Source organism: Colias philodice, chromosome 6, assembly GCF_061535455.1.
Source record: "Colias philodice isolate Cphi_HAF_F1 chromosome 6, ilColPhil1 Martin Lab GWU primary, whole genome shotgun sequence".
NCBI classification, from domain to species: Eukaryota; Metazoa; Arthropoda; class Insecta; order Lepidoptera; family Pieridae; genus Colias; species Colias philodice.
This window is the reverse complement of record NC_143091.1, coordinates 2970959-2997967: the sequence shown is the minus strand read 5'-3', so window position 1 is coordinate 2997967 and position 27009 is coordinate 2970959. Positions and strand designations below refer to the sequence as shown.

Below are 27009 nucleotides of genomic sequence, written 5' to 3'. Positions count from 1 at the left end.
TCTCGAGTGCATCGATCCGCTTTCCGCCTCCGTTATCAGGAATGCATCAGTTTTCACTGCTGTATCTCAACACCGGTCTTCCGTGCTGTTGATGCTCTTCCGATCTTTCTAGTTCTTTGCCATTGTTATAATAGTTTTTTTTTACTCTAACACAAATAAAAAATATATGAATTTGAAAGAATTATTATTAATAATTACATTGTCTTGTCACTGGTTAATTTTTGAAAAGATAAGTTTCAACTCTGATTATGAGTATTAAAAAGTAGGAAGACAATAAAATAATTTTCCTATTTATTCTTCATCAAGGTTATATACAAAATTTGAATGGATAGTCATCACTTAAACTTTGATTTCAAATATGCCTACTGACACATTATTATTTAAATACATTCGCGTTAAATTTAAAATCGCAGTAATTTAAATAAATAGTAGCAAAAATATACAAAAAGGACAATTTATAGCATGTCATTTAAGTTTAAAAGTCTTATCTAATAAACTATTGATTACTTTATTGCGCATAAAAAAACAGTTCCTCGATGATTTTGATTGCTGAATCACGACATGATGTCTCCACTAATAAGGTTATTTATTATGTCAGCCAATGGAAAATATACCATATACGTTTGATACAAGGTTGTTATTGGTGCGGATATGATTTTGCAAAATAGATGGTCACAAAATAATAGTTATTGGCCACTCAATTTGTTCCATTATAATCGTAAGCTTCTTTGTAATTTGATGTGATTGTTATTGAGTGAATTAAAAAGGTGTTTGATCTAGATTTCAGATGATGTCGGTACTTTGTAAGTTTGTAGAGATTATAGTAATTACTTACATGTTTATTTTTCATTATTATCAAAATTGTACAGTGGCTCTATGCGTGTTGGAATTAATCTTGCATAAATTCTGTGTAGCGTTTTTGATGAACACGTGATTTTGTTGTTTTATATGTTTTCTTTATTTTTTTTGCATGTGTACTTTTCGTGTATATTTATTATTTATTTAAAACATGTGATAAAATTCATTCTTTCAAATAAACAAGTTATTTTATGCTGTTTTATAAACCTAGTACCTATTACTATAATAGTTGAGGTAATACATTTCCCACGCAGATGCCATTTATAATTAACTGTACGCACGTAAAGGAACGTTAAATTAAATTGATTGCTCGGACCGCATGTCAAATATGTACCGAATTCTCATTAATTATTTATAAAACTGTGTTTTATACGGATAGAAAACGTGTCACAAGTTTTTACACGCGCCTTACATAGTGTAATTGATGTCCGAAAACATCTAAGACTTACAATGCAAGTATTTAATCTGTTTGGACTCATTTCATGTGGGTAAATACTAAATTACTAATTTTACAGACTCATTATTGGTTTTAAATTTAAATTTCAGACTTGACTAACTTTAGAATATGTAAATTTTAATTTGGCTTACAATAGAGTTTAAGAACGTTTTATATTGTTACTTAAATTCTTAATTAATTACCTGTGATCTAACTTCCTAAATTTATTACAAACATTAGATAAAGTCGTTGTGGGGACCCGAAGAAACATTTATGTGGTAACTGAATTTTGGTCTCGGAAGTACATGAAGCGATAATGAAATCTTGCGAAAGATCAAATTTAATCATAATTTACTTAATAGCTGACAAATTTTGTAAGAAAATAAAATTAAAAATTGCAATTGGTAAAAATTATCTAGAGCAGAGCAAAAATGTAAGCGTTTTATGTAATAATTCAGTAGGCCGCTCTATTACACTTTCATAATCGTCTAATATTTGTTAATTGTGACTGGTAATCGAAATCAGTGTAATTAACTCTGTGGCGGTTTACAAGAAAGATATTCTATGAATTTATGGCGTTAAATTAAAAAAAATCAACTGCAATTACAAACTTTTACCAAATGTTTATTTTATACAATTAAGCTGTTTTAATAGACTTTTATAGAATAAAAACATTCGATCGATTGTGTGAGAGTTCCATATTGTTGTTTTGTATTGTATCATAAGTAATCTAATTAATCATTTTACTGCTTGTAACTTTTCTGAGTGCTTTCGCCTTATTTAGTTTAAAAGCCCACATTTTCAAAAATACCTAATTTAACACGTTTTATAAACAAAGAGCCATATAAAATATATAACGTATTACGCTTACATTATGTAGGAGGATTATATTATAAATCGAGCTTTTCACCTTCATAAGTTTTAGTTTAACCTTTATGAATAAAAATAAATCTTATCTCAAAGGGGCGGGCTGCAAGCGGATTTACAATCGTAAAACAACAACTTCGTGAAGTTTTGTTTAGTTGATACTAATATAATGTATCCGGAAGCTTAGACGGACATAGCCTTGTGTTATTTTAATGTATGTTTTTGATGTAAGAGGCTCATTAATTTATCTGCTTCTAGAAATGAAGGAACGGTTTTCTGAAGTAGGTAATAATTTTTAAAGTTCTTAACAAATAGGGATATAGACTCACTAGGTATGTTGATATTTTTCGTATCAAATAAAAAAGAATAGAATTTGGAATGCCTCTAATAGATACCTAAACAAGTGACCGTGGCGGAATGTGTAAAAATAGTTTTAACAAACTGTTTATTATGCAAGTTGCTTTGTTTGCTTTGGTAGGATATCAGGTACTGAACTTATTAAATATCAGAGAACTATTATTGATTGTGTTTATCATAATCCTAAATTTAACATCAATGCATCACCTCACAACTATTTTAATTCACGATCTCGAAACGAAACATCCGTTTGGCTTTTGAACTTTTGACATCATCACGTTACGTGTTTTCAGTAATAAGATGTAACTTTCGACCTTACAAGGACGCCATCTTGAAAAGCTATGACAAATCAGCGCAAAGCAAGGTCGGTGCACCGGTTTACAAAGTAGAGCTCTTATAAATCAGGCTATTATGCAAACATGACACTTATAACAATCTACTTTAAACTAGATTTCGTTATCTTTCTATGTAGACTTGTTTTTAAATTGAATAGGTGTGCAATATAAGTTTTATGAATGAATGTTGTCTGAAATTAATAATTGTCATTGTATTTTTAATGTTGGCAATTATAAATAATTTTGTTGTTCATTTGTTATGTTATTAATACTAAGTATCAGTTTACGCGAAATGTTGTAGTTTGCATCAATATTTTATGCTAAAATTAGTGAACACTTATAAATTATTGGAATGTGAAAATATTTATTTTATATAGGATTATTCTCGTGCGAAATTGAATGGTTGAAATTGGGTTGAAATAAACGGGTTGGAACTTCGAAGTACTGTTCAGAGTATCTCGTTTTATATCTTTTGTATAGATTTTACACTTTTTGTATTGTTTTTGATGGATAATATAAACAAAAACGTTAAAAATAACACAATAACAACTGAACTTTTCCGAGAAGTAAGGATGAATATTCACAAAGTTCTCTATATAACATTTGTGTCACTGAATACAGTTGTATATTTTTGAAAGAGCACGGATAAAAAGGAAATGTATGTGGTAACAACATTACCTTTGCTATTCAATACAAAACTTTATTCTAGTATGAATCCTTACTCTATGTAACAAACAGAAAACGTGCTTCCCATACACACGTGACGATTCCATGTGACGCGCCGCGTTTTTGACCCACAAACAAAATTAAATTTAGCCTCTATGCCATTGAAATAAGGGTCAAGAAAGATCTGGGAGTACGCCTGCGTCACGTAAGGACGTATGCAAGAGTGTATGAGAAGACTACATAAACACGGCCTACATACGCAAATGTCAACATCGTGTTTGCAACGTATAATGTTTATGGTTATATCTTTGTTTCAGGTAATTGACACTGCTATGATGGATCGAGCTGCTTGTGGTAAATTACTTTGAAGCGCGTTCGTTGGTTGTTAATGGCGGCTCTTTTTTAAAACACGTTAACCGCAATATATGTTGTAGGTAATTTTTTACGATAAAATATACAACATGTAACAGAAGTATGCACTTCCTGAAACAGATTTTTGTACAAGAAATACGTATCTATTGTTTGGACAAATCGAGTTGAATAATCAATACCTAATACATACATAAAAAATTGTATGTTGATTCTTTTGAACTACCTACGCGACCTTAAAAGAATAGCTTAAGTATTTAAAAAATTGTCACAAACAATTGCTAATTAGACCGGGAGATACTGACACAAAATTTCGAGTCATTTGTAACAGGATGGCGGTTCTACAGGGGTCTTAGTACGCAATGATAAAAAGAAAAATGATGGTGTGATCGCTGGTATCGGTGGTTTAGTCGCGTGGGCGTTAGCCGAACTCGTCGGAAAAATAGCGAAAGTCAAACGATTTGTAACACAAAAATTTTAGTATTTACCGATAGCCCATAAAAAAGAAGTAGGCGGTAGTGTCATGCCATACTTTTCCGGTGTGACTTACAGCCCGCCATACCGACGCGAATAATATGTTGATTTAAATAAAACAATTATTCAACCATTTGTACCAGGCTAACTTTTGCACAGGTAACCATCGTCGTGCAGCCATTTACGAAAATCGCCATGCCATACTTTTCGGACGATTCCAAATGGTCGCCATACCGCCGAAAATCTGCAAAAAAAATTTATTTCGCCAAACTTTTTGTACCAGTATTGCATTTGGATTTTTGGAGAGTATTTGATAAAATGTGACCATTATTATATTTGCCATACTTCTAGTAGGGGGAAAAAGTGCTGTCATACTTGAAAAATTAATTTAGTATGAATTTATATAAGTGAAGATTTCCAACACCTAGATCTTTGAAATTTTGTATTTATATTCTTTGATCCTCAAACTTCCAAGAAAAATAAGTGCCATACTGTTACAAATCGTTTGACTTTCGCTATTTTCCGACGAGTTCGACTAACGCCCACGCGACTAAGCCGCCGGTACCAGCGTTCACACCATCATTTTTCTTTTTGTCATTGCGTACTAAGAACCCTGTAGAACCGCCATCCTGTTACAAATGACTCGAAATTTTGTGTCAGTATCTCCCGGTCTAAATAGATCAATGTTAATGTTTGCCAAAAAAATATTGAAATGATTGATGTCGTTTTATGGCCCAATTGTATAATTAGAGATAAAAAACGGTTCAAATTATTAATGATAAATAATTTATGTGCGTAAACCTGAATATGAATAAATATACATTAGCTCCATAAACAACGATAATTTATTGTTTGTAATGTCATATGTTTTTTTCAATAATTGTCCATATCCTGGTCATATAATAAATTGATATAGTTATATCTATTATAATTCATAAAAAATAATACGGAACCAAGCACGGATATGGATTATGGAATTCACTTGCATATAACCTTCATGCAACGAAGGTTACACTAGTTCTTAATGAGCCTTTCACCTAAAACTCAAGGCGTGGCAATGAAAACTATAAAACATAGTATTATTTATTATCTTATGCAATCCATAATCTATGATAAATTGATACATATTCCTGTAACATTAGTTGTCTATGAAATTCATTATATATTATTACTAGACAAAAGATAAGCATCAAAACCAGAAATAAAATAGCATAGTAAAAGCCTAATAATAGAGCAGCAAATGCCAATTTGAAACAGAACAGAGTTGCCCCATGCAAAAAATAGCTAAATTAGTCGCGGAGCTTTTTGTCCAGGGACATATAAGTGTTCTAATTATGTGTAGGTTTGGACCAGTTTTTCAAAAGTTTCCGCGTGGCAACCCTCTTAAGGCGTGTCTTGGCAAGGCCGACTACGTTCACTCGAGCTAGCCCAGTTATACATCGCCTAAGGTATTTATTGGTAATGCTGCATTTTGTTCCATACCAATCGCAATTAGAATGGGCTTCTAGAAATTTCTGTGACACTATTATTGTAGAGCTCGCTCTATATTTTTTTTATTACATATTTTGTAAATTCTTTAATACTTTTTGTTGCTTATAACATTATAATTTATGAGCTATGCAAATAGAAAACAAAACTGTTTATAGCCATTTATATTTATAGCTTAACTAGCTATTTCAAAGATGAAACGATGAACTAAATCATCAAAACTGTTAACACAATCAAACTTGTATAAAAGGTGTATATGGGGTCACACAGGTAGTTAGGAACATAAAGAAAATCAGCCGGGTTAATGTCCACACTGACTGGTCTAAATGAAAGGTCAATCTCAAATAAACCAAGAGTGCAATGAGGAAGTCAATATAAACTGGATTCCATCGACATACGAGTAATTACCAGAGTTATTACTCGAAATGTTATGGTTTTTTACCCGGACGTCGCTGCGTTTTATTGTGTGTATGTGGATGATAAAATTGTAACGTATTAATAATTTAAATTTATGTTTTTGTTGCTTTTTAATTATGTGACAGCTTTTTTACAAATTTGTAAGAATGTGCGTGCCGTTTAAGTTCTTAATTAAGTGTTATTTATTGATTCGGACAGAAAAGGGGCAATGATTCATAAGCCAATATAAATAAAAATTTTCCACTACACATAACTACGAAGCAGTTTTATTTAAACTGTTATTATTTTGTTTTTAACGTTTTTAAAGTTAAAAACAACAAATGTACACCACATTAAAAGCTTATTTTATCTATTTCAACTGCTCTACATTGCTACATAATACTAATAGCATAAAAATTGACTTTTAATCATAGTTCAAATAATATAATGATACTCGTGCGTTATGTCATGACGCTGTAAGGTCACTTTCACTGCGAACTTGACACTGAGTTCCTATACAACCGAGCATTTGCATAGGTTCTTAGGGTTAAAAAGTCACATCATAAATTCGTGTCTAGCTTTCGATTTTATCTTGGGTTTTTATTATTTTAATCTTTGCGTTATAAAATAATAATTTTTAGCAGTATTTTAATGCTATATGTTTTACAAATGATATCAAGTATTGGTTAAAAATATTAAAAGATACCTTCGGAAAACACTGAATCGTAACGCTTGCATATTTAAATGGAAGGATTGCATCAAAATTATGTATTATTTAATTGATATAATCAATGCATATTAATTTAAAATTTCGCAAGAGTGATTTCTAAATGTGCATATTAAACATCGATGTGTATTGGATGTCTTCAAACAGCAATTTAAATGGAAATTTAATAGAATTCGATGTTTCTTAATAGACGCTATTTGGATGAAGGGTAAGGATGGATGCGTAGGCGCATATCCTTGTAGCAAGCGCGTAGGCTTCTACACACGAGAGGCGGATGTTCGAAATAACATATAGTAAGGATTTATCATTGTTGCATAAATATAGTTTTATAGATCGTGAAAATTGTTAAGAGACAAGAGAAAATCATGTTTCTATGTTATTTTTGTTTTTTGATAATGTCTAGCTTTATAATCCTTTATTCTATAGCTTTGCATCGTTATTTTCCCTTTTGCGTTGCTTATCAGTATAGATTCTATTATTATTCACAGTATTTTTATGCCAATGAAATTGTAGTGTTTTAAAAACAAAACTCGTTATATATTTTCTTAGAATGTTTGTTGACTATATTCGTAGCACATACCTACATTTCGATGAGAATTATCATGCATAATATATAATTTACATATTTTTTTCTTTCTTGTCCAAAATTAGATAGAAAATAAAAGTATCTAAAATAATACAAGTCTCCTATTCTTGTACACCGTATTAATCACTCAAGCAGAAGCCGTCGATTTCAATCGATTGTTGTTTTTACAATAATATCTATCAATTTCTCAAACACCATTTTTTCTTTACCGTCACTTAATATTATTGGACATTTGCACAATATCTGACCTATTCTATTGCATTTGTTTTTTGATTCGTTCTGCTTCACTTATATTTCAGTCTAACTTACAATCTATAGATTCAAATGTTGTATCAGACACATTTAATCTAGTCTATATTTGAAAGCTTAAGGTCAGAAGAGACAACATTGAAATCTGGGGGCACGGTAGTGCCCCCGCCAAGACGACCCAAGCGAGGCGCACGGGCACTACCTACCTTTTCTCGAAGCGCTTCGACGTTTTTTTGAAACCTCATAACTTGGGTTTGGATTATGCTAGATCAACAAAATTTTCGGGATATATTGTCAATAGCGGACTTATTGAACATATTAAGTTTTAATTACATTAGCTTTTATACTTCAGATTTTATTTATATCTAAAAAACGCTAATTTCGTCACTGACTCACTGATGATCATCAAAATTCTTAAGGTATTTCCTAATGTCCTAGAAAGCTGAAATTTTGTATGTAAGCTAGTATTAGCACACAAACAACAAAAAAATTATAAAACTTGTAACTTTCATCCCCCAACCCCTTAAACTAGGGGATGGGAGTTTGTATGGGACCTGTAATTTTAAATTAAATTTTGATGACGCTAGAGGTCTAATCTAATAATCTAAAACTTGGTTCCCCTAGATATATATAAGTATAGGTACTCCTTGTTAAAAAAAAATGTTACAAACAACCTACAAAAAGAAATGAAATCCCACCAAAAACATTTTCATGTAAAATGTTGCCAAGACGAGCCCATATGACTCGCACTGTCAAAAAGTTATCAGATCTCATGTAGAGCCAAGCTTCTAACACTACACGCCCTAACTCTACAAGGCCTAACTTCACAAACTCTACACCTTAGTCAAAATATGTGGCTTGGCCGTTCGTTACTACAAGAACTATTGTATAACACAAAAGTAATGAACAGTGAATTAATTTTTCACCTTACGCCGATGTGAATGTAGCGAAATGGCCAAGCCACATATTTTGACTAAGGTGTAGAGTTTGTGAAGTTAGGCCTTGTAGAGTTAGGGCGTGTAGTGTTAGAAGCTTGGCTCTACATGAGATCTGATAACTTTTTGACAGTGCGAGTCATATGGGCTCGTCTTGGCAACATTTTACATGAAAATGTTTTTGGTGGGATATAAATATCACCTTGTCAATAATTTAGTGCCTTGGAAAAGTTTTTGCGGCTTGCATTCAAATATAATGTGGGACAAAACAATTATGTTATTGTCTATGAAGATATTTTTTGCCTTCTTGGAAAATGGTTTAAGTTACCACAATTTGAACTGACTTGTTGCGGTTAACTTGTCGCTTCAAATCAATAAGGATGTATAAATATATAATTAAACAAATCAGTTTATTACCTGGTTGGAACATAATATTTTAAATGTCCTAGGTATATTATATTTTATCAACTTTAAAAAGGTGCGATAGCTTTCAACTTCCTGGTTATATAAGCTGTAATTGTTAAATTCGACATTCAAACTATAACATTTAAAGAACGATATAATAATTCTATGATGATAGTGTTATGATATTTAAGATCGGATCTATTATACAACAGACGCGCGTTGAATTAGAAAATCGTCAAATATTTTATCTGACATTGCGAGGAGATTGCCCGCACCTGCTCTTACACAACAAACGCACTAACGAGCTATTGTCTCAAAAAGAAGGGATATTATTAGCCACTTCCGTCTTCACAGTTGTATTTCACTTGTATTTATTCCATTATAGACTGTTTGGCTGATTGTTTTGCATTGTTTGGGAAATAAATTGACGACGCGTCATGGCACGGGGCATTCAATCGGACCAAGGTTTAGATGGCCGTTGCTTCCTTCAGTATTCTTCGTCGGACAGCACAATGGGCGGCGGCCTTTGTTACGATGTTCTATGGCCAATAAAGTGTTATCTCAATGTCATCAGAATACGCCAATCAATCCCATGGCTCGGGCCGAGAGATTTATGACCGGAACGCGGTGGTATCATGACAAAGTACCTCTTGATAGATGTTGAATATCTTTTATGCAAAATAAAGCTTGCAAATCTCTTTGAAGGGAAGCAAATGATCGTGACTTGAAGCGTGACAATCAAGTTAATGTACAAAGCGGAGAGTTTCAGATCAGATGTAATGGATTTTAGATGATAAATGCTTTAAGATGCGCCAAGAGGGATTCGCCCAATCATTGATATATTAAGATAAAATGCATGGAGCAAGAACTCATAACATTTAAATAAATATCTGAATACATTCCTTACAAACTGTTGTTCTTATTTTCTGATGTAAATTATTTTTCAATGTGCCGATGTCCTACATGATTTTGGCATCGTTTTTGATGCTTCTGAATTATTCAATATGTGTCCTTCATACTGTTGACATGTTTGTCTCGATTTACCGTTAATATTTGTGCAAATTCCTCTTGTCATTATTCTGGAATGTACGAAAAATAAATGAACAGGATTCCTCTAGCTGGTTCAATTTTTTCGCGTTGACGTTAAAGGTTGTAGAGAGTATAAATTGATTGATCGTATTTTGATGCATTTTCATATATTATTAAGAACATTATGTTATGACTTATGAGGTACTCTGCTTTTGAAATAACTGTAAATTCGCAAATACATACCAAACTAATCATTATGGCTCTGCTTCAGTTCGACAGATTTATTTGACAAAAACACGCAAATTCACGAGAAACGATTTACAAGTGGGACAAATAAAACATCGCGTTATATGAATACAAACTTCCTGGTGTGAATAAACTTTGGGATAGTTATTTAGGTTCTTCCAAGGATAACACGAATCAATTGTTTACATTTCGTCATAAATTTATTTATCCCTTCTAATATTATAAAGGTGAAGAGGTTATTTGTATGTTTGTTTACTTGAACGCGTGAATAGTCCATTTATCGAGGAAGGCATTGGCTATATTATAATATCGTCAATAGGACCGGAGCAATGCGAGTAAAACCGTGGTTCACATCTAGTTTTATAAACAGTCATTCTTTGCATTACCTAGTTAAAACATTAAATATGTATCTTTACAAACAGATAACGTTCTAACTACATAACTTATTTCATTATGAGACAACAAAGTGCATCGTAATGCACTTACTGAATAATAGAACTTCAATAAGTGCATTTCATTATAAAATAGATTTCCAGTATGATTCAACAGGTGATACAGATTTCGACATCCCACAAATCGAATTACGTTAGGCAACGGCTATACAAATCCTAGTCAAGTTAAATTGGTATAAAAAGTGCAAGAAATAGTCATTACTTCCAGGCTATAAGAACTTTCACTCGATGGAGGCTTCGGCATACACAAAGATAGTGATTTCAAGACACATGTATGCGTAATGGTAATTTTGTAGAACAACATTAATCAAATATTGAGGTTGTTTTTAATATCATTGCTTTTATAGTTAATTAATCTGTTTCTATTTAAATAACAACATGATTAAAACCATGCCATTTTTATAACATGTACCTATGTAATTTTTCCATTAATTACGTTCACTAATTACAAGAAACAATCACAAAAAAATATTTGTCCTTCGTAATTAATTAATCATGACACGATCACCAATATACATACTTAGAAACGTGTATAAGGCATGTATGTACTAAACAAAATGTACTCGTGTGTTCAACACGAGTACATTTTGTTTAGTACATATAGTATAGAATTATATTATCTCTGGTACAGATAATATAGCACCCAGCTGTGAAGTGGCGATGGCGTGTGATAAGCAAACCGACAGCCTCGACCTTGCTTTCTATTATGTAATGTAAGGGTAGTTGACACTGACGGAGTCTAGCTTAGAAATGTTAGTATCAAGGTCCCAAGGAATTTAGGACAATGTTTTGATGTAGAAAGCAGTTAAGCTTAAACTGGTAGGGTTTTATGTTTGTTATAGCTTAGAGTTTTTGACAAGGGATTCGGGAAAATGTTAAGATGTAGGTAGGTACTAGTTTTGGAAAGGGCTTTTAGACTTATTGGAGTAGTATAGAGGTGCTGCTAATTGCAATTTGTAGAAGGATTGGATACCGGTTTATGGCAGTAGGTATATTTATTATTAAGTAGTAGTTATTAGTTGATTAGGCTTTAAAATTAATAAAGTCGTAATAATATGGATTAATTTGTTTAGATCTCTTTCCCATTATCATCCTATTTAAAAGTATTCCACTCAAAAAATCGTTATAAACTTTGTCTAGAAAAATCTTAAAAATATTAAAGCACAAAGCCACCATCTGTCAATGCTTATTTATATCTAATAGACTACAAGCCCGCATAGGACAAAAATATGGGTCAAATGAACCACCAGGGGACATATCTAGAACGATAGCAGAGCAAAAAATAATAAGATTCATCACTATGCCGTCACTTGTAAGCTGTCCAACTGAGTGCAGATGAGAATTGAAAAGTACAGGTAGACTCGGTAAATTTTGGTCATATATTTTTGTACGGCATTCTTAACCATCGATAGATCCATTAAAAATAATAAGAAACCGCTCAGTGCCGTACAAAAATGGTGGTCCACCAAGTGGGAATTTTTATTTAATTTCCGAGAGTTACCGGGGGTAAATTTGGTCATTTGACCATGTACGGCATCTGTGTCATACTATTGCTATACTGCTTTTAATCCATTATTCCGCAACGCCGTACAAAAATCATGGGGACAAGGGGAAAAAATCGAGAGTTGTAATCCCCTCTCTTTCCCCACTCCAGGGGGTCATTTGACACAACACGAAATAAATTTATTTTTAAAGTATTTTATGCATAGATAATATTTTTTCATGTGCCGTACATTTTCGTTGGTTCAAAGGGGAAAAATCTGAAAAAGAAAAAAATCCATATAACGAAATGTTTGCTTTATATTTTTTTAATAAAATATAAATATACATTAATATTAAGAAGCTCGAGGTGGTTAATTATCACCTTGGAAAGTCGGAGTCAGGTGGAATGGACTCCGTTAAATTGATGAACTAATAAAAAAGCTATGAACGAAAAGATGTGAATTATATGCAATCAGTCCATGAATACGGGTAAAGTCACAAGCAAATGCTAGTAATATATACATATTCAAAATGTACAAGTAAAGCGCTTTCAAATGATACCAAACACTGCATATTTATCTTAACTTTATTTTTTTACTCTGTATGTTTTGTCCGCTAGAGGGCGACACATTAGATTTTGTGAAACCCCATATAGCCTTTAGCTAGCTGGTCGTTGGTTATCCAGTGAACAATTCAGACGCCTCTAATGATATGTCATTTCTCGAATTCTGATAAGTAGTTTAGAAGTTACGAGGGAATAGATGAACATACATACATGACCTGTAAACAACCATAACCCTCCTTTTGCTTTGCCGTAGTTGGGTAAAAATATGTTAATGCCGTACTGTATCAAATGGCCATAAAGCACTCTTAAAATTGTAGCTTTCGTCGCTTTCATCAGCCTAAAAGATGTGGTCTGCACAAAAATGTACGGCATCGTTTTTTCCTAATTTATCTATGTTAATACTATTTAACACAACGGATAAAGTGTAGAAAACTATTATATTTCATTAATCTACGATGTTTAAACTTAAACAAAATTTCTGGTTTTGCATTTCTCTATAACTTTTTTTAGAACGGTTTCTTTTGAACGGCAATACTATACAACAATTGAATTTTACAATATCATGTTAAAAAAAAAGTTCCCGTACAGGGTCAAATGACCTTACAGCTCTTTATATCAAGAATTCGATGAAATTAAGATGATTATTGGTATACATTTAAAAGAACAATTATTTTTTGACGGCATTGCTTTTAATAGTACTTTTGAGTGCTAGATAATGTTTTGGAACCGAAGCCGTACTTAGTCAAATGACCCCCTGGAGTGGGGAAAGAGAGGGGATTACAACTCTCGATTTTTTCCCCTTGTCCCCATGATTTTTGTACGGCGTTGCGGAATAATGGATTAAAAGCAGTATAGCAATAGTATGACACAGATGCCGTACATGGTCAAATGACCAAATTTACCCCCGGTAACTCTCGGAAATTAAATAAAAATTCCCACTTGGTGGACCACCATTTTTGTACGGCACTGAGCGGTTTCTTATTATTTTTAATGGATCTATCGATGGTTAAGAATGCCGTACAAAAATATATGACCAAAATTTACCGAGTCTACCTGTACTTTTCAATTCTCATCTGCACTCAGTTGGACAGCTTACAAGTGACGGCATAGTGATGAATCTTATTATTTTTTGCTCTGCTATCGTTCTAGATATGTCCCCTGGTGGTTCATTTGACCCATATTTTTGTCCTATGCGGGCTTGTAGTCTATAAGATCTATTATTATAAAGATATATTGTCCTCGATCAGGACTTATATGGTTTGAGATAACGTGGCCGTGTGGTCACTTATTGTGATAGCTAAGGTCACACTTTAGATTAATACGATTAACTCTTTGTTCTTGTTACTAGCAAGCTTTGAACGAATATATCAAACACGTGTGAAGCCTTATTACGTAGGAACTAGTACAGTACAAAAATATACACATTTTTATAATGTATGTATAAAGCAATTGCATACGAATAATGAATATGCAGTATTGTTTCAAACTTACCGATGCGTATTCTTGTGTCAATCAAAAATAATCGATTGACCCGTTGCTTATAAAATCGGTGTTAACATTTTTTCTATGTTTATGATCAATAGTTTTTTAGTAAATCCACTTCATAAATGAATTATATAGACGATTAATAATCTATGATTTATGCAACACTACTGACCTTTGTTTAAGATATTTACCTGATTTAGAATTCGCATAATATGAGGAAAGAAAGTATGACTCTAGTTGTGATAGGTTATACATTTTTGTTATTTTCTGTTTGGTAATAAATCAGCTTCCGTACTTTCCTTCGCATAGCTAACGATTAACGATTAGTGTGTATTTAATCGTAAACAAAACTTGTATTTCCGTGCATATCGATTGAAATGATAAATGATGAGCACAAAAATGCATGCATCAGATACAAGTTTGGATATGTTTTATTACCGACTGTGATATAAATCAAATTGTAATAAATTTATAATGAATGGACAAGATCTTGATGCAACCGCGAATCGTTTACGAGTGCGATGAACTTTATCGATGATGGACTGGTATCGATTCGATAATTCGAACCGATTATTCGATTGTTTGAGAGATTATGTTTGTGAAATCTGTACACAAGGTCATTGCAGTACTAACAATAGATAATTTAGGTATAATGAAATACTTTAACCTTAGTACATGCGATATTTAAGTGAAGAATTTTGATAATTATAAATTAATACTAAATAACATAATTAGTTATATGCAACAAACATGTATTTAACTTTAAATAGCATCATTAGATTTAAATCTTTACTGCCTTCCTCCAAAGGCTGCTTTATATTTTATTTTGAAGCTGAATTTTTTTTTTAATTCTATCTAATAATGCCAAGAATATTAATTTATCAAAATTCTTAACTGAAAAAATAATATGGTCAGCATAACAATACACAAATTAAGAGGCTCGTTATTTACAAGTAAGGTTAGCATATGTAAATATCCATTGTTTATTGCGTTTTGTCTATCTGATTAATAATTATGTAAGTACTAAGCTAGGTCTTTAGTGAGATCTGACGGTGAACGGCACTACGTGCAAGGCTGTCTCAAATACTCATTTACTTTATTGTACTATTTGCTTCAAATTGACTATTGAGTGCACTGTTTGAATACGTTCAAATTGACTATTGAGTTCAAATTGACTGTTTGGACGCTTTTTAAATTATATACACATTTCTTTTGATATTTGTGACGTATTAGATAATTAGGTAAGCTTTATTGTGAAATTGTGAGCTTAAACCAAACACTTATAAAATAACTGAAAATATCAAAAGGAGCTAGTGTTTACTACGAATATTTTGTGCTCAAAGACAGAAATCTTAAGAAACATTAATTAGCATAAAATTTATCAATACGAGGCATTTAGTAACCAACGTCAACGAGCATTTATTTCAAAATATTAAGAAATTTGGAATTGCAATCAGCTATTTTACCTAATATTCTATGTTCCATCTCAAGCTGAGTTAGCTGTCAATCAAAGATACCGGTCGTTGACTCTTCTGTTGCATCGAGATCATCTCCCGATGTATCGATATAAACAAGGCTTATTATAATAATAAGTTATTGACGTTAGTGTTGCCGATTTATAGCTACTGAAAAGAAGTAAAATAACTTCGTAAGTAATTTTAATTTGTTGTTTTTTTTGTTATTCTAAATGACTGATTAACTTAGTTTAAAATCAAGGTTTTGGTAAGATCATCTATACTATAATATTATAAAGCTGAAGAGTTTGTTTGTTTGTTTGTTTGAACGCGCTAATCTCGGGAACTACTGGTCCGATTTGAAAAATTCTTTCGGTGTTAGATAGCTCATTTATCGAGGAAGGCTATAGGCTATATACCATCACGCTACGACCAACAGGAGAGGAGCCACGGGGGTGAAACCGCGCGGAGCGGCTAGTACTCTATAAATAAAAAAGCTCTTATGACATATTCGTTACATAGCTTTTCATAATATGTAGATTACCTATAGCTGTAGAATGCTGTGTGTGAAGGTATTTCAAATATTATCATATTACGCTCTTGTCATAGATCATTATCTGAGGTATTTATTACATATTTCACGCAGTTATAAAATAAAAGAATGTTAAATATGATCCAAAAATAACTGGAGTATGAAGACGAGTACGTTCACTTACGTAACCGATTTTACAAAAGGCACAGTTATCGCCTTGTTAACTTTTAATACAATACGTTGAAAGATTGAAATGGTACATTTAATAAATTGCGAAATATCTACGGCTTAATTACCCACATTGCATTGTCAAACGCACTGGTTCTGGTCCAAAGCTTGAGTAACTTCCGTCAAGTGCCGTAGGGTTTATGTCGATAGTATCAACACTCTCTAATTATGTAGTCTTGTTTCAACACTATAGTACGCAGTGTAATCATGTGTACACGTTTTGTAAGAATAAATTCAATGTATTAACACATTTGAAAGGATTCTTAATTCTGTTTGTTCGCAAGGACGCTATATTGAACTCTATTTGACTAGGAAATATATTCATTACAATTGCATAACACGCAGATCGATTTCCATATTGCAATCGACCCGTGAAAGCGAGCGTGGTTTTCCACTAGCGAAGTTGCATAGAAGGTGAAAATTGTCCCGTTATCCGCTAGAGGGCGTTCGTCAAGGTCGCGCGCATTTTTTGTAAAAATATATTGCGTGTGGAATCGTGAGCGATATTTTAAATTGCGAAACCGTGTTACGGAATAAGGTCGTAGATTTTGTGATTTTAGCACGAGATTAAATCTATTAGTCGAAGCTGCGTGCTGAGCATTGTTACAATTGTGCAGTTTACGACACATTACGCTGTACGCTTTGAAGATCGACATGATAACCTCAGATTTGGAGCAGGCGTACACGTCAAGTTCATAACATTTTGGCTTTGATTCAGTAGATAAGGCTTGTCTTACATACTAAGATTAATAACAAAAACGTGGGCAACGAACTCGCTCTACGACGTATCGTTGAGTAAGCAATAATCTACGTTTGGAATGAAAGTTTAGACCTAATTGGGACCTGTAGCGGTACCTGTAAATGAAAATATGCCGTTCGCTCGGTTAGTTTTCATGTCAAAGACCCCGAGAAAAGCTGTTGGATTTCCTCGTGATATTAACATAATAGCTGAGACGTTATTACTAAAAGTGTCTTTACTTACAAATTCGCTTTCAATATGCAATTACTATTGCAGATAAGATTACTCAATATACATTTCGTATTCAGAAACGAAAAATATTGTGCATGTATAAACTCGTTTATCGGTATGGGCGACTGTTTTCTCGATTGATTTCAACTTTATCAAGACTTTATAAATAAAAACCTCTATAATTAATTCGGGCAATTAGTGTAATTGTCTGTAAAACTTATGTTACGTACGGTTGTAAATTAAATAATCACTGAATACGCAAACAGGAGCACGCAAGCATCAATTCGGAAGTCAGGTATTTCGGCCACCGCCACGCACACACACACCCCTGTGTCGTGACGCAATACAATTGTGTGTGTGTGTGTAATGCAACTTTGTGGCTCGACCTGCTAAAGTCACATTTACATTATGAAATTGATATAATAATTAATTAGCGGTTATTTAATAGATGATAGATTAATAATCCAGTTTTTATTTAAATTGCGCAAAACAAATTACTGTTGGTCTCGTGCCGATAATAGAGCATGATTAATTTAACAAAAAAGTTTTGTAGAACGTTACACATAATATGACATAGAGTCAAAATGTAGGGCTCTCTTTTAATGATTTTTTATTTAATATACACAATTGTTGTCTCACTGACTGAAAAATGTGTCTGTAAACATACAAAAATCTTCAGTAGCTACAATTATAATAAAATGTAATAATCAATATAACAAACAAGTTATTTTAATTACACATGCATAGAAAAACTAATCTTGTCGTGTAGCAAGTTGACGGCTTTCCCCGACGGTCAATGCCGCGTATGAATCTTGTTCTTGAGCCACGATATTACCATACTTACGCAACCTCAATCAAAACACGGAGTAAACGAGTACAAATTACTTTGGAATATAATCAACACGATTTTCGGTCTTGAAAATTAATGTGTGCTTTGGATTGATGAACTGTGTGAGAATCTCGGTGGGTTAGGTACGAGTTAAAATGAGAGCTTTTTGAAGTAAATTGGATAGAAGGATTAAAATCTAGTGTCATTTGCAATTGAAGTAAATTTGAAGTGGTAAATGAAAAAAAAAAAAACATTTTTTGCATAATTTAATCAAAATAAAAAAAGTTTGACTAAGTACATAATTATGTGTTTGCTTCAACAAATCAACCAATAAATTGATTTCTATTCGGCTTCAATATTCATGCATTTAAGGTCTAAGGATCTTGCATAGTATTATAAGTATTGTCAACCGAGGCAAGTGTGACAGTGGGGCTAGTGTAACAAATTCAAATTACGCGCCCTAAACACGTTTATTTGTTTTAACGCCATCTAACGTACGTTAAAAGAACTTATTCATCATTAATTTTTGTATCGACACACAGCAAATACTCAACTGTTTTACCGACATACGCCATTTTGAAAAACAAAGCGAATTATGATTGAAGTCCGTGATATCTGGGACGTCGCGTTTAGTGATTTTTGGTGTTTTGGAGTGTTGTTTTAAGGAGTTAAAGGTAAGCGACAAAGTATTACGATTTGTATTTGAAGTTTTATATGTTTCTGTGCCCAAATTTCTGATATTCTTTGACATATGTGCAATGTCACACTTACCTCACCCGCTAACCTAACATGGGAAAGTGTGACACAGTCACACTTACCCCAGCCCTTTTGTATGAGGATACCATGATAGTGATGGGACAGCATATATTTATACAAAGATTTTTTTAAAAGTAAAATTGAAGCATTTTTTTTGTTTTAGATGGTACGATACTATAAAAGAAAAGCTACTGATAAATACTCTCAAGAAACTCTACGCGAAGCAGTCAAAGCAGTACGGGAGCAGCATAAGACAGCTTTGAAAGCATCCAGAGTTTACAATGTTCCTAGAGCAACTATAATTTCACACGTAAATGGTGTTCGTGGTGTAAAATCGAAATCTCATGGGAGACCAACAGTTTTTTCAGAGGATTTTGAGAAGAAAATGGCTTCAATTGTAATTGTTGCTTTTTTTAATTAAATATAATATTTAACTAATAAGTACATATTTACGTTTTATTATGCTTAAACCTTCCCGGGGGAAGTGTAACATACTGTCACATCACTAGTCCTCGAAAAATCTGTCACACTTACCCCTTCTAGAATATAAATCTGTTGCAAGCAAGAATAGACTATCGTGTTATTGAATTAGATTATAAATTAAGTTGACATATTTAATATCTCATTATTTCAGTAAGAGACAAGCAACAATAACCAGAGGAACAAATAAAAATGCTATCTGTTACACTTGCCCCATTCCTGGGGTAAGTGTGTCAATCTCCAACCTTCCTTTCTTTTTGCTTACGTATGTCACACAAAACTTCTAGGAACATTACAAATCATTGTTAAAATATTGAACAAATGAATAATTAATGTATTAAAATTAAAATATCGGCATAGGACTATTACGGTAACGAAATATTTAAAAAAATAATTTGTACCATTTAAATTTATGTCACACTTGCCTCGGCTGACCTTACTGCAATATAAATAAACCCAGAATGTTATCTGATATTAAATAGTAGGTATCATTAATCCTATCTAGGTACAATTTCTAAGTCGGTCAATTAAAAGGGACAGTCGATTCAAAGGTCCATGTCACACGGGACACCCGATACACAAATTGCATAATTTATATCACAGACGTAATATCCAGTATCAACATTCAAAGTACCGTCAACAACTTTCACTGTTCATTAATTCCAGTGCGGTACCGATGGCAACGGCAACCGTGGATTGAATCAAATAACAAGTAGAGCGGAAATTCAGTAACGAATCTATTATCTGAATAACACCAAATTGTATTGAGAAACTGTTTTTAATAATTGTAATGTTTTTTTATCTAAAGCCTCAATTCGTATACAATAAGCATTGTTAGTTTTATGTAATTATAAGTGTTATTGTTATTTTATCGTCGCATCTGCTATTCGATAATAGCTTTTGTATTGATAATATCGTTTCCTGTATTTCGGCAGGTATTTGATCTTGTTTATTGTTTTTGTTTTTTTTTCTAATTACGTGCATGAAGTTTTGTTGGTACGTTCTACAGATACTTAGTTGTTATCTTGTTTCGGATAATTTTATTGCAAGTGTAACATATAGATATTTATTAATTTCGCCCATTAAAAATATTTCAGAACATAATTAGAAATAGCGCATGAACTATCAATTAATATATGCATTCAAAATTATTTTGTATAACGTATGCTTATAGTCTAAAGGGAACCAAGGCAAGTCAATAAACGAATAAAATTAATTATACATCGAAACGTGCTCCGCCATGCTTATCAGATCGACTTGCATCTCACTTTCTACAATAAAACGCATAATGCTATTAGATGTGATTAAGAATCAATAATGAGAGCACACATTACATAATCGAACTGCAAAACAAATTGGTCTTAACACGATCGCACAAGGTGCACAATACATCAATGAACTGTAACAGTTGCGTCGTATTACATAAGGCAGGATTAACACGCAAATTATGCCCAGCGTGCACGCTAGATCTGTCCGTCCTTCCGTTCGCTTTCGCTGTACGTGAGCGAAATTATAACTTGCCACCTATATAGAATGTGTTGCAATTGTGTACTCTATTTCCCTTGAGATAGAGGACATTGTTACGATGCGGATTGCCCAATTATGACGGTCATATGAGATTATAATTTTAAGTAGAGCAGTGTGCGCATTCTTGTAATTTTGTGTAAAGCGGACCAGTTTGCCATCCGAAATTGTTGTAGTTAAAGTCGAATTCCGAAGTAATTTGAATATTGTTACACAATTTTTAAATAAACTTAATAAAGATACCAGAATATAAATTGAAAACTTTTATGTCATTATATGTACAACTCTAAACAATTCTTACTAAACATTTTAAGTCTACACTAATATTATAAAGAGGAAAACTTTGTTTGTTTGTTTGATTGTAATGAATAGGCTCATAAACTACTGGACCGATTTTGATGAAATTTAGCACAGATAATCTTTAGACCCTGAGAAAGAACATACGCTACCTTTTATTGCGAAATATGTAGGTACCACGGGCGAAGCCGGGGTGGACCGCTTGTTATTAATATAAACGTTCAATCATAAACAAACACTTGTCCAATAAACTAACACAAGCATTAATAAATAATATTGATTGAACAATTTCCGTCAATATTACCATGAATATGCTAATGTGTTACATAAGAACTGTAACAGTGAAATGTTCCCACCAGGTATTAGCCGCTAACCGCAGATCTGTTAGAATTGTATCTATTTGTGTAATAGAGTAGTATTTCTTAACTTAAGTGAGTCCAGTAACTAGGTACCTACTTTTAATAAATACTAGTTTATATTGATTTGCATATCTTTATCTTACATACATAATATAGAGCTTTGACTTCAATACATAGTTGGCATAGTGAAAATATACATATTTCAACTAGCATTGCCTAGCGTTTATACCGCGTGGCTCCGCTGTCCTGTTGGTCTTACCGTAATGATATATAGCCTAGCCTTCCTCGATAAATGGGCTATCTAACACCGAAAGAATTTTTCAAATCGGACCAGTAGTTCCTGAGATTGGCGCGTTCAAACAAACAAACAAAGTCATCAGCTTTATAATATTAGTAAAGATATTATAATCTTTGTGTTTATCACTCATACCATCGAATATTTTCTCTATTAGTTAACCTACGATATTTCCTACTATCAATTTCTACATCCAATTCCGCTTTTTAAGCGTAAATAAAAGACAATAAACGTCTAGTCGAACGATTAATCCACATTCACCTTATGTATCGTACTCACGAGTGGATTGTGAAGCCAGACATTGCGAAACTCAGTCTAGTTAGAGCTAGGTGCTATCGACTGAGCCCATAAATATACAGGTGTTGTTACGACTTACGAGGAATTGAAAGTATTTTCGCTGGAGAATAAACTTTGTTGGGAATGGATAAGTATAATTTATGTGTGTTTAATTGTAGCCTTATTTTTCAGCTTATGTTGTTGAAAATATAATGAAGGTTTTTTTTTATTATTTGTCTTTTAAAGTTCTGAAATTGAATACTTTATTGGAATGCTAACTTTTGCGTCAGGTTTTTAAGTTTTAAATTACATATTCAGGTGCACATATTCAGGATGGGCTTGTTATGCATCAATTGCGTAATATCTAGTAATAACAACTAGTTCTAAATAGTACAAACATTAATACTATAAGCTCAACGTTCGAATTATTGTCTCCTCACCGTTTTCTTATTGTTTTTACTTACAAGGCATTCGAGATTCAATATATTTTCCCCTTACTTTAGAGTTGTTAAGAGCGCGTGTCAGGGAACACGTTAGGCTGTTATCACTAGATCGCTAGCCAGCTTACATGTTGGCTTTAATGGCCTCTAATACTAATCTGACTTTATTTCTCTCGTTTAGACCTTTTATGCGAAGGTATTACCTTATAGGCAGTAAATACGAATGTAGAGCCAGATAGCGCGGATTCCTTACGTGCCAGGCTTAACATGACAAATATGTGTTTATTTTTGTTTGAAGATTATAAAACCCTTATTACAACGTCTAAAGGAAAAACTAAAGCTCAACAAGAGTTTTACAATTAAAATAAAATTCTTCAATTTTAAAAATATTCAAGTGTTTCAAAGATTTTACTCAAATACACATTGAAATTATATTTTTTAACGTGTAAATTATATGTTAAAAGATCCTTAAGCACATTTAAATTATTTAATAAAGGATTAAGGATACATTAAGGCAAATTACGACACTATGACGTCACGTTAAAATCATTGTACAATGTACGTATTATGCAACAAACTTAGTAGTTAAACTAATAAGTAATAATAGCTGTTTGCCGAAATGTTTCGTAAATTGATATTTATTAAGTAATTTACAAAATTTGCACAACAGTAGGCATTAATCATATAGTATACTTATTGTATATTTAAAGTATTATGCCTGTGTATATCAAGGTTGATAGAAAATAAGATAATTTCTGACCATGTTTTATAATTTTACTAGCGACCCGCCCCGGCTTCGCACGGGTGCAATGCTGATACTAAATACACTACAGAAAAACTGTGAACGTTGTATATAAAAATATAGCAGCCCGCTCCGGCTTCGCACGGGTAAAAAATATATAGCCGGGCGGCCGGCCGGTATCGCCGCAAACGCTACGTCCCGCAATTTTTAAATCTGTAATATCTTCGAAAATATTCACTTAAATCATACAGTGTAAAGGGCCATATAGATCTATATTAAATGAACAATGTATGGAAGGTATTTAATTGGTTAAGGATTAATGCTGTATTGGTTAAAATCGCATCGAAAATTAGCCATTATTTGTCGTAAAAAGTAAATGACAAAAGAAAGTTATTGTGGGTTATCCATAAGAGATAGACATATACCATCGCGGACTTTTCTGTAGACCTTTTCAATGTGTATAATACTTAGTACATTATTTTGATAAAACTCGTAGGGTTCAGTCTGCGTTTGCAATGTAAGCGGAAAAAATGTAATTTTTTACGACATAACATTAGAAACCTCAAAAATAACAGTACTTCTCCATTATTTAATGGATGTTATTATACATATAAACCTTCCTCTTGAAACACTCTATCTATTAAAAAAACTGCATCAAAATCCGTTGCGTAGTTTCAAAGATTTAAGCGTACAAAGGGACATAGGGACATAGGGACAGGGGAAGCGACTTTGTTTTATACTATGTAGTGATTTCTGTGAGTATTTTTCAGGATCACAGTTTAAAATTATCTTCAATTAAGATCATGATATAAACGCTATTGCCTTATGACTGATATTCCATGCATTTACATTATATGGATAGAATGTTGAGTCTAGAAATATTTGCACTATTTTATTTTATAGAAATTAGCACACTAACACGCATTTAAATTCGTTTGTAAACATTGTGCAATATACTGCGATTAAAATTAGGCTTCAATGAAGCAGTACCGTGTGATTTGCATTACGTAGTTGCACATAACACTACTGTTACGGTATATCGGAACTGGGAAGGATAATTGTCTAGTATTTCGCGCTCTGCTAGTTTCTATTACTTAAGAACTGTGCCATGATAGTTAAATCCGTTTTTGGAACGTAAAACTTTGGAAGAATATAGTAGAAAAACAATACCATATCCATTGTAATATGAGAAAGTTTGGTAATTGCTAGTTGAGTTGCTAGTTAAAAATTTTAATGTAGCTAAAGTTAATTTTTCTACTGAGTATTACTTAAAAAATGGTGTAAAGTTGGTTAAGATTAGATTGTCTTTAAACTAAGCTCACGTTGACGGATGGTGAGGTTAACTTTTTCCAGTATCTAGATCGATTGAATCTCGATACTGAAAGTATGTTTTTAACTTATAAAAACTGTGTAGGTATATGTCTTTCAAGTGTTGTAACCTTTCATCACAAAGAGTTGATCATAACTCAAGATTATCTGAGGAATTTGAACCCTCATGATTCAGCAGTCAGCACTTACCAATACATTCATCACTACTCATTCCTTAAAAATAATTGCACCAAGCTCAGACAGCATTTACGAAACTGCAACGCAATTCACATCTATACATCTATACATCTATACAAATATTATAAAGAGGAAAGGTTTGATTTTTTGTTTGTTTGTTTGTTTGTATGAATTGAATAGGCTCCGAAACTACTTGGCAGATTTGAAAAATTCTTTCACTGTTGGAAAGCTACATCATTTCTGAGTGACATAGGCTAGGTTTTATCCCGGAAATCCCACGGGAACGGGAACTATGCGGGTTTTTTTTTTAAAACGCGGGCGAAGCCGCAGGCGGAAAGCTAGTCTTAAATAATTTCGGACCATCTGTCCCCAAGAATGTAATGTCGAAATATTTCACGCATGATACATAAATGTTCTATAACAATTCGCCGCGGATCCGGCTGTCTCGGTTGCTTTGTAAAATCGTGAACAAACCATTCGAAAGGCGGTTACAAATTAAATGTATTAAGTTTGTCTATCACGCCGTGTCCTACATTTATAACGAGTGTGTAATTAAATATAATTGTTTTTGTTGCAGGTAAGGTTTGCTATATCATGATTCATGGCCGATAGAATAAGAAAATCACAGGGCTCTCTGAAGGGCGTATCTGTAAGTTTATTTGTAGCTGATTGCACCAGAAGAAGAGGTATATTTTAAGAGTATATTTAATAGTATATTGTGTCTTAAATCTTGAAACTGATGTATAATACTTGGTATTTTATGTGCTTTTGTATGTAGTAAAGACAGCTTGATGGATTGAAGATCTTTTGAATTTTTACATCTCTGACGCACGCTCTACATATGTTGTTCATGTAAATAAATACAACATTTTATTTAAATTAACAGATATTGATTATACAGAAGCTACTGCATAATGCGTTTAATTATACAAAATAATATAATAGAGATATAATTGTTTTAAATTATTTGTTGACTTGATATAATAATAGTTCAATAAAATAAACATGATTAATGTTCATTGCCTCCATTAGGAACAATATAATGATCAGTAATATGTCTTTTTTCGTTTATACAGGTAGTCATCATTGTTTTATGCGAGAATGTTAGTTACTTAGGTTAGTTAAATATTGTTTGATCATCGACTAATTACTAGCATTTAAACCAAAATTATTATAAATTATATTGAAGTATTTATCAATTAATTTCCAATATTAAGTTATTCTAGGTCAAAGTAAACACGAATAAAAATTAATATATGCGCCAATTTATGCGCCAATTTATGCGCCAATTTATGCGCTTGATCTCACCGTCAGTTCCCGTGTGAATTTATATGATAGTGATTTCAATTATATATTATATTGCCTCACTGTCGTAGTATAAGTTTGTCGTAGTATAAATAAGTTTGTTATTCCACTTTGTTAAGCCGGCTACTCACGTACCTGCCGCAGGGGCAATTTTGGAACAATCTCGGTTGCACGGCGGCGGTCAAAGCAACTTCATCTGTTCTCTAAATTGCCCCAGCTTGCCTATACACATCATAATTATTAAGGGTGCAATTCCAATATTGCCTCTGCTGCAGGTAGGTGAGTAGCCGGTTTTATGTCAAATGAGTCCCAAGGCTATCCATGATTTATTGTTTCTGTAATGTTGGTGAATGCTAGAGAATTATCTTATTTTCGAGTTAATGACGGTTTATTTGCGTTTGTCTTAGCGCATTAATGTTCGTTTAGGCGTTGCATTGTTTACAATGATGATTACCGTTTAATGTATTTGTTTGTTGATGGAGCTGTGCGGAATTGTACAATGTTTTTGTAGTTATTTTTTCTTGTAGTAGCCACTTCATGGCCTTAAATCTTGTGAATATACATTAGAACTTGAAATTGTAATGGAGAAAAATTTCAATTGTTATTGTC

At 32.7% G+C, this 27009-nt stretch overlaps 1 protein-coding gene and 2 long non-coding RNA genes across 6 annotated transcripts in view; all 3 read left to right on the top strand.

Annotated features, from left to right (window-relative positions):
* LOC149487547 (uncharacterized) overlaps positions 1–25917 on the top strand; it is a 29593-nt gene extending 3676 nt beyond the window's left edge. Inside the window, exons 2-3 of the long non-coding RNA XR_016315724.1 lie at positions 3837–3949; positions 25673–25917. This is a non-coding gene — a long non-coding RNA (uncharacterized LOC149487547). The remainder of the gene's footprint in view (positions 1–3836; positions 3950–25672) is intronic.
* Positions 1–27009, top strand: part of Cda5 (Chitin deacetylase-like 5) — a 78050-nt gene that overhangs the window by 27135 nt on the left and 23906 nt on the right. The window lies entirely within an intron of this gene.
* Positions 18835–20097, top strand: LOC149487548 (uncharacterized). The gene is made up of 2 exons (XR_016315685.1): positions 18835–19094; positions 19340–20097. It is a non-coding gene; the product is annotated as an uncharacterized LOC149487548 (long non-coding RNA).